The sequence below is a fragment of the Anopheles maculipalpis genome, chromosome 2RL, assembly GCF_943734695.1.
Source record: "Anopheles maculipalpis chromosome 2RL, idAnoMacuDA_375_x, whole genome shotgun sequence".
Classification (NCBI taxonomy): Eukaryota; Metazoa; Arthropoda; class Insecta; order Diptera; family Culicidae; genus Anopheles; species Anopheles maculipalpis.
Genome location: NC_064871.1, coordinates 96548177 through 96555572, shown reverse-complemented (window position 1 = coordinate 96555572; position 7396 = coordinate 96548177).

The following is a 7396-nucleotide window of genomic DNA, read 5'->3' as shown; positions in this document are numbered from 1 at the left end:
CACCGTACCACTTTTTGCGCCGCACTGCGTAGCTGAGCACCAAACTTGCCAAATTTAGCAACAACACTGAACCGATCCCACGGCACGGTGGGTCTAATTTATACTCCAACCGGTTCGCGCGGTTGAACACACGCACACGATCATTTTTGAGTGCATATTTTCTTATTTGTTTTTATTTACTATGGGGTGGCATCTGATTAGATAAGGAACGCGCGGGAGAGAAGATGCGGGCTTTGGAACATCATCTGCCAATTGCCAACCGTCAGAACTGCTGGAGCAGCATGACGGGAAGAATTCTCTATAAATGTCCATAAACAGCAACGAATAATGGGTTCGCATGTGATCGCAATGGCTTTTTGTTAGCTTTAATATGAACTACTTAAAGGAATGTGGAGATGGCACTTACGAGAGTGGTTGTATGTTACACGCATGTCGCCCTTTTGCAAGTCGCTCACACAAACACAAGCCTCCGTGATCCATTGTTTACAATGCAAAGAATAAAAAGAGCTTAAAACTTGTTTTAACTGACCGTCGAGCCCCTGCATGCCGGTGCACTCGGCGATGATTCAGCCCGATCTGTAGAACCGGTGTATCTTTCGAACCTGATTGTGTGGAGCACTTGGTGCCAATTGATTGACAAAAGCGAAGAAGGGGAACAAGGCGTGTGCGTAAAAATGCCGGTGAGTAGTTGCTTCTTCTGATAAGGCTTATCTATAGTAATGTAGTACTTTTAATTGCATTGGTTCTTTTCAGATGGCTTTTTTTCGGGGGACTGATAAGTTGCATTAGAAACGTTCAATTTAGCGAATTAGCAGTGGCTGTTGATAGTAGTCACAGGGCAGAGATTTATTGTCCCAAAGATTATCTGTTTAGAATTACATTTGAAACATCATAAACTCGAATGCTCTTTAGTGCATACAACGTGATGTTTGTCTAGAAATGAATTCACCTACGTCATGGATCAGACAGACATTTATTTCAGACGTGATAAATATCGGCATCCATTATCTATAAGTCAATCGTTGGACACCTAGAGTTCATGGGGCATTAGATTCGGCTACGTAGCAGAAGCATAGTATAGGCTCGAGATGGAGGCATCACCAGTGGTCCTGCTTCTTATTGATCTACGAAGGGATGATATTCAGACATTTGATGGTCACCTTCTTCGGCCGGATGACTTACTATACTTGCTAGTTGAACACTTGCTAGCTAGATCACGCAGTTTGATTGAAAAGGAGGTCCTCGCAGTGGATGAACGTTCCCTGATGGAAGTTGAAACCCGATCCTGCCGTGTGAAGACTGGAGCGGCTACTACCGGGCCTCCCTGCAATAGACACCCGGAAGGTCATCCAATATTCCACCTATCTTGGGTCAAAAGTTAGTTAAGACATAAGCATCGTTACGCGCTGGTATAGAGCTTCTACAAGACGAGCGAAACTGGGATTGTACAAAACAATTATAGTTCCAGTACTCGCATACACTATGTCAAAGGTGTCCTTTGACATAGTGTATGCGAGGTGTCAAAGGACAAGTTCCATGGTGCGTAAATAAGTAAGTAGGTTAGTAAACAATAAAACATTAAAATACTCTTTCATAAAATAGAATATTTACGAATTGACTTTAATTAAATTGAGTACAATAAATGGCTGAGTTTGAAACTAAATCTTAAATTAACACAATTACTATTTAAATATTGAAATATCTACTCATAGCACATGTTTGACAGCTCTGCAATTACACACACGTTTCCGCAGCATAATTCTATGTTGACTCACAGCATACTGGAATTGTGTTGTTATGCACATTCTCTTTCTATCATGCTTGCCATTCTCTCTCTCTCTCTCTATCTATCTATTTTTTGAGTGTGTGTGCGTTAAATTTGAACCGATCGGGGCAGGAAACCATAGCAATGCCGTCACCACCAACACACACCCACAGCAACCTGACAAGGGGGAGTATGTTGAGAGTGAGAAGAAAACGCAGTGAAACAATACGCGTACACGCACCCGAACGATCGTTGCCATCTATTCTCTGCACTTGCTGTTAGGGGTTGAAAGGCAACAAAACACACATTCGTGAGCGCGGACGTGTGTGTGTGCGAGAGCATGATCGCATGCGCCCGCCACACGCCACAGCAAGAGGAAATGGTAAAGCGAACCACAAGACAAACCAGCAGCAGCGAGTAACGAGCGTCTTCTAGCAGTCCAAGCGCTGCCACACACGAGAGCCAAAGTGTGTCGCTCGGCTCCGGGGTTTTCTGGTGAACCACAAGTGATTGTTTGGTGAGCAGTGAGCAGGATTGTCCGGAACAGTGTAGTAGCTGGCAGTGGGCACACGTACCCGGGGTATATCCGATCGTAAGTGCGTCTTTCGCCCACTACTTCGAAACCGCATGGTGCTGCCAGAATTCAACGACCTTTTGACGTGAACGGAGTTCGCTTCCGCCCCGCATCAGTGCATCAGTGCGTTTCTGTACGTGTTTGTGTGTGTGCGTGTTTATGCGAAAGAGTTTATTGGTGTCAATCCTTTTGCTCCATCCAAGTGTGCTGCCGTACAGAGTGTGTGACGTATACGAGGTATCCTCATCAGAAGAATCATTTGCTTGAAGAAATAGGAAGCGAATCCAAGTGTAACGTGTAACGCCCTAGAAGCAACAGTGTAGTGCAGTTTATTTTCTTTTCCATTACAACCGTGTTTAAAGTAAGCATTAAAGTGAATCGAGCTGTGCGACGACGCCGTTCATCCCTTATCGCGTTGTTCTGATCTTCGTACGATCATCGTGGAACTACGTGCCTTCGTAGCAGTATGGTCTGGGGTGGCAGCATTCTAAGCCTCATCCCTGCTGCTGCCGGAATACAGATTGCACAGTTTTGTTTGTGTTTGATAAAGCTGTGCGATTACGTTGACGATTTGTCGTCATCGGTAGCGCATCTTTTCATCGGGGCCTGATGCTAGACAGCGAGCCAGCGAACTCAATTGCACCGGCAAAGCTTGGATCACCTAGTCGAGTGAAGGTAAGTAATCTCGGTTGGATGTGTCACCAGGTGAAGTTCAACTGCAAGCAAGTCAGCCGATCCAAGAGTTGTTGCTCTTACAGTTACTCGCTCACGAAAACGGACCAAAAGAGGAGAAAACCAATCGGCACGAACCGGTTTAGGTTTCCGAATCTGTTCACTCTCCGGAGGGCCCAGAAACATCAGGTATAAGGGAACGACGCAACAGCATCGCTCCTCAACTCAAGTCGATGTATGTTTTCTCCAAAACTTTTATCCGCCTGATCCTGATTCTCAAGAACACAGGTAGCTTCTTTAAACGGTTTTGCCAAAAAATTATTGCTCAAGCAGTAAAACAAGAGGAAGAAAACCCGCGCCGGGGGTGAAGGGAACGTTCCAACGATCTTTGTTTTTGGCGAACGTACGGTCAATTTTATGTGCTCGCACAATCACTTCTTCCAAGACCAGATTTGTCGGTTTGCCAATCGGTTCGCTCTACGAAATGGCCGCACAAAATAGCCCCGAGAACCGTTGTTGTTGTGAGTGGTGTTTTATGGGGGGATGTTGTTCTTTTGCCTTCTTTTTTCCGCTTCTTTGGCCCTTTTTCATGTGGAGCAGAGTACGTAGTACAGTCTTCACCCTCCCTTCTCGGGGTCCCGTGCTGTTTGTTTCATGTTATCATGTTTCGCTGCAGAACGGCAGGAGAAGAAACCGAGCGCATACCGCGACCTACCAGGCTCACGATCACGTTCTCGTTCATGTCTACCGAACAAACAGTGTCGGCCTGTAAGTGTGTGTGTGTGTGTATCTACCGCTAGTAGTTTTATTAGCTTTGGCCACTTTTCTAAGCAGCTTTATCTTACGAATGGCATCTCGTTGCTTCGGTGGGGTACTGCAGCTACCTTAGATTGCCAAATGGCACCAGTGTCTGCGAAAGTAACGGAAGCCTTTTGGAATAGACAATGCGCTATGGAGATTTTGATTGCGTACAAAAGAAGAAAGAAAAAAACACGGGAAAACCAGGTCAATGAACAATCGTTCCGATCTGCGAGTGCTTTTCCATAGGATTTGTCCAGCTTTTGGAAGGTAAAACCGAAGCCTTTCTGAAGAGCATTTTCAATAGGAATTCTTTGGCGCGAGTTGTTACTAATACATTTGCTTAATCGTTGATTAGGAAGCGGGGGTTTTTGGTTGGGTTTAATGTCGGCGAACGGCGTAGTATTATGAGTATTTTGTTGTTGTGATGAATCATCCAATTATTTTCATGAATCGATCCGGAATCGTTTGCCTATCAGTATAGACTCATACATGTTGGTGGGACAGGCTAAAGACGAAGTTCAATCAGGTTCGGTGGAGAGGCGCACAATGACGATCATGATCAGTCATTTAAGGAGATATCAAATAGAGTTTTCTCGGAGATTCACCGTTCTTTTACTGAATTTTAGTCCCAAATCGCTCAAGGGATGTCTCTTGAAAGTCTCAAAAGAACCTAGTCCACTTGGAGGTTTTTTTGTTTTTGTAGATTTTCTTGAACAAGTCGTCTGTCAAGGAAAAGGAGCATTAATTGAGATTGAGGTCACCTTAATTCGGATATCCCAAGAATTCTTGATGTACCTATGGTAGGTTTCAAAGGATGCAACGAGCTAGACCGCTCCAAAATTTTACGAAAACATTCCTCTGGAACCTGTCTCCACAGATTTTCTCCAGTTTTGGACAGAATGCAGCTCCCAGAGGCGTCTCTCAGACTGTTGGTGACTATCAACTTGCAAAATTGCAGTATGTAACATCTTAATATCTCATAGCAAAGTTTAACACTTAGAAAAATATAATCTTAATTCCTTGTAGTATCCTTGCAAACCTTTTAATAGTCACCAGTGTTCAGCAAACCATCTGAGTAATGGAAACATTCCTCTCCCGATTGGCATGAGCTCCATTTAACGTTGACACCACCTCCCTGGAAGTGAAAGAGTCAAACAACACGATCACAGTACAGTAGCCAACAGGCTATATCCGCGTCCTAATAAGGTCACCATTTGCCTGGTTCTGCCACTGTTTGCCACAGCTGCTTGGAGGAGATAGGAACGTGAGTCACTGCCAGGTTGATCGAGGCCGCGCAATGATCTTGCGATTATAAAAGAAATTTATCTTCTCCTTCCTTCCATCGTGTCGATCAAAAGAAATTGTCATCGTCATCGTTAGCGTGGTTTATCCGATGGGTCTGTGAAGGCCACCGTATCTACCTGCCTGCCCTGAGTCATTTGATGTGTGGCTGATGGTACGGAACGCATTAATGCCCTTTTCATTGGGTGCCCACTTTCCCTTTATACAGACACACACACACACATACACGAGCACTTTTTTATCGTTTGTTTCCGCAAAATTTTCCCTCTTTTCGCTTTTGCCTTTACAATGAAGGCTCTCACATGTGCGCCCGTATGAGCGTGAGGGGTGAGCTTCCCATCGAAAAAATCATCTATTAAATAGAAGAGAAAGACAAAATAAAAAACGGCAAAGTACACAAAACAAACCCGAATAAAAAAAGGCAATGATGTGAAGCAAACGTATAAAATTAAACTTACAAAACAACACCAAAAAACATCGTCCCCAAAAGCAATGCTCAAAATCTGTGCAAAGAAACACAAGCCCGAAGTGCTGCAGTAAATCTTTCTCCATTGAGATACGGGAGCGTTTTTTTTTGGTTGGTGGATGTGTGTGTCTGTAGGCTTGTTACTTTTTCCTCCGGCAACCATCCTTTAGCTTTATTTAGATTAGGGCCATCATGGAACACTTTTTCCATCCGCACCATCATCCATTCATCCGCCACACCACGAAACTAGGCCACGCGGAACCGGGTTTATGATGCGCAGAGCATTAAAAATGGCCACATGTGTGTGTGTGTGCGCGAGTGGGGAATGATTTGACGAAGGCGTGCGCCCAGTTTGATTAGTTTACTGTGGCGCTTGACGCGGTTGTAAATGGGGGTGTGCTAAAGGGGTGATAAGAAAATGTTTATCACCTTACTGTTTCACAGCCAAGATGAGCCAAGAATGCTGCCAAGACTTTCTTTTTGATTGCATCGGACGGTGAGGTTGCAATTGCAGTGAGCCGCAATTCGTTTAACGCCTGAACCGGTTATTTTGTCACAGTGGTACATCTTAAGGGGCAGGTTTAGGAAAAGCTTATGCGAAGAAAAGTTTATTTTTATTCTTTTTCTCTCTTTTTAAAACGCCTACCTTAATACATGAAATAAACTTCTGTTTAAAACACAAAATCATTTGGTTGAATTTCATTTACGATTCTTTCTTAATACGAAAGCCTTTTTTTATTAATATTAAGCAGAAATGTCTAGCAATTTTAATTAGAGAATGAAAACAATAAATAAATAAAAGATAACAAAAGAAATTGAAGAGCTAAAGAGATATCAGTATAGAATCAGACATGTTGGTGGGACAGGCTCAACACGAAGCTCAGCGAGCTATTGTAGATTGATGTTCAATCAGGTTCGCTGGAGAGACGCACAGTGACGGTCATGATCAGTCATTTACGGATGACTCCAGCCTATTTAGTTATGTCACTACTGAGTTTTGTTGTTTTAGTTGATACCAAAAAAGAATTTTCTACAATATTTAGCGTTCTTATGCTGAATTCTAGTCCCAAAGTTTCCAAGGGTCTCTTGACTGTCCCAAAAATCTACTTAGAGGAGTTTTCTTATTGAAGATTTCCTTGAAGAAGTCTTCTGTCAAGCAATAGGAGCATCAATTGAGACTGAAGTCATCTTAATTCGGATTTCTCCAAACTTATTGATCTATGTGATAGGTTTCAAAGGATGCAACGAGCTAGACCGCTCCAACATTTTACGAAAACTTCCCTCTGGAAGCTGTGTAACAATGGAATAAAAGAGAAGGACAAAAAAGAAGAAGAGGTAATACAAAAAAATGAATAAAATAAGGAAAATTAAAATAGAATAAGAATTTAAAAGAAATCAAAAGAAATCGAAAAGGTTAAAAGAAGCAATAACAACATTATTCATTCACACTTCTCACTATGTAAGCTTCTCTACAATCAAAACGAATTTCATGCCTCTTTTTCGCAGTATTATTAACAGTTTGAGTACATTTTCCTTTCTATTGACCCCCGGAAGTCATAATCCACATCAACTTAAGTAAAAAAAATAAGAAAGTAGTTTGAATAATAATCAATACTCTTACTTCCCTTTCCATCCCTTTCAATCTCTGCTCATTTCCCTTGCAATTGAGCAATTTTCAGTTGCAATTTTTGGACTCCACTCCACTCGACTTCAAACTCCAAACACAAAAAAAAAGAAAAACCCAATTTGCGATGGGCCTTTGAACTGTGGCTAACAGTTTTGTGGACCACTGTTTTTGTTGCTGTTGCCGTTCTTT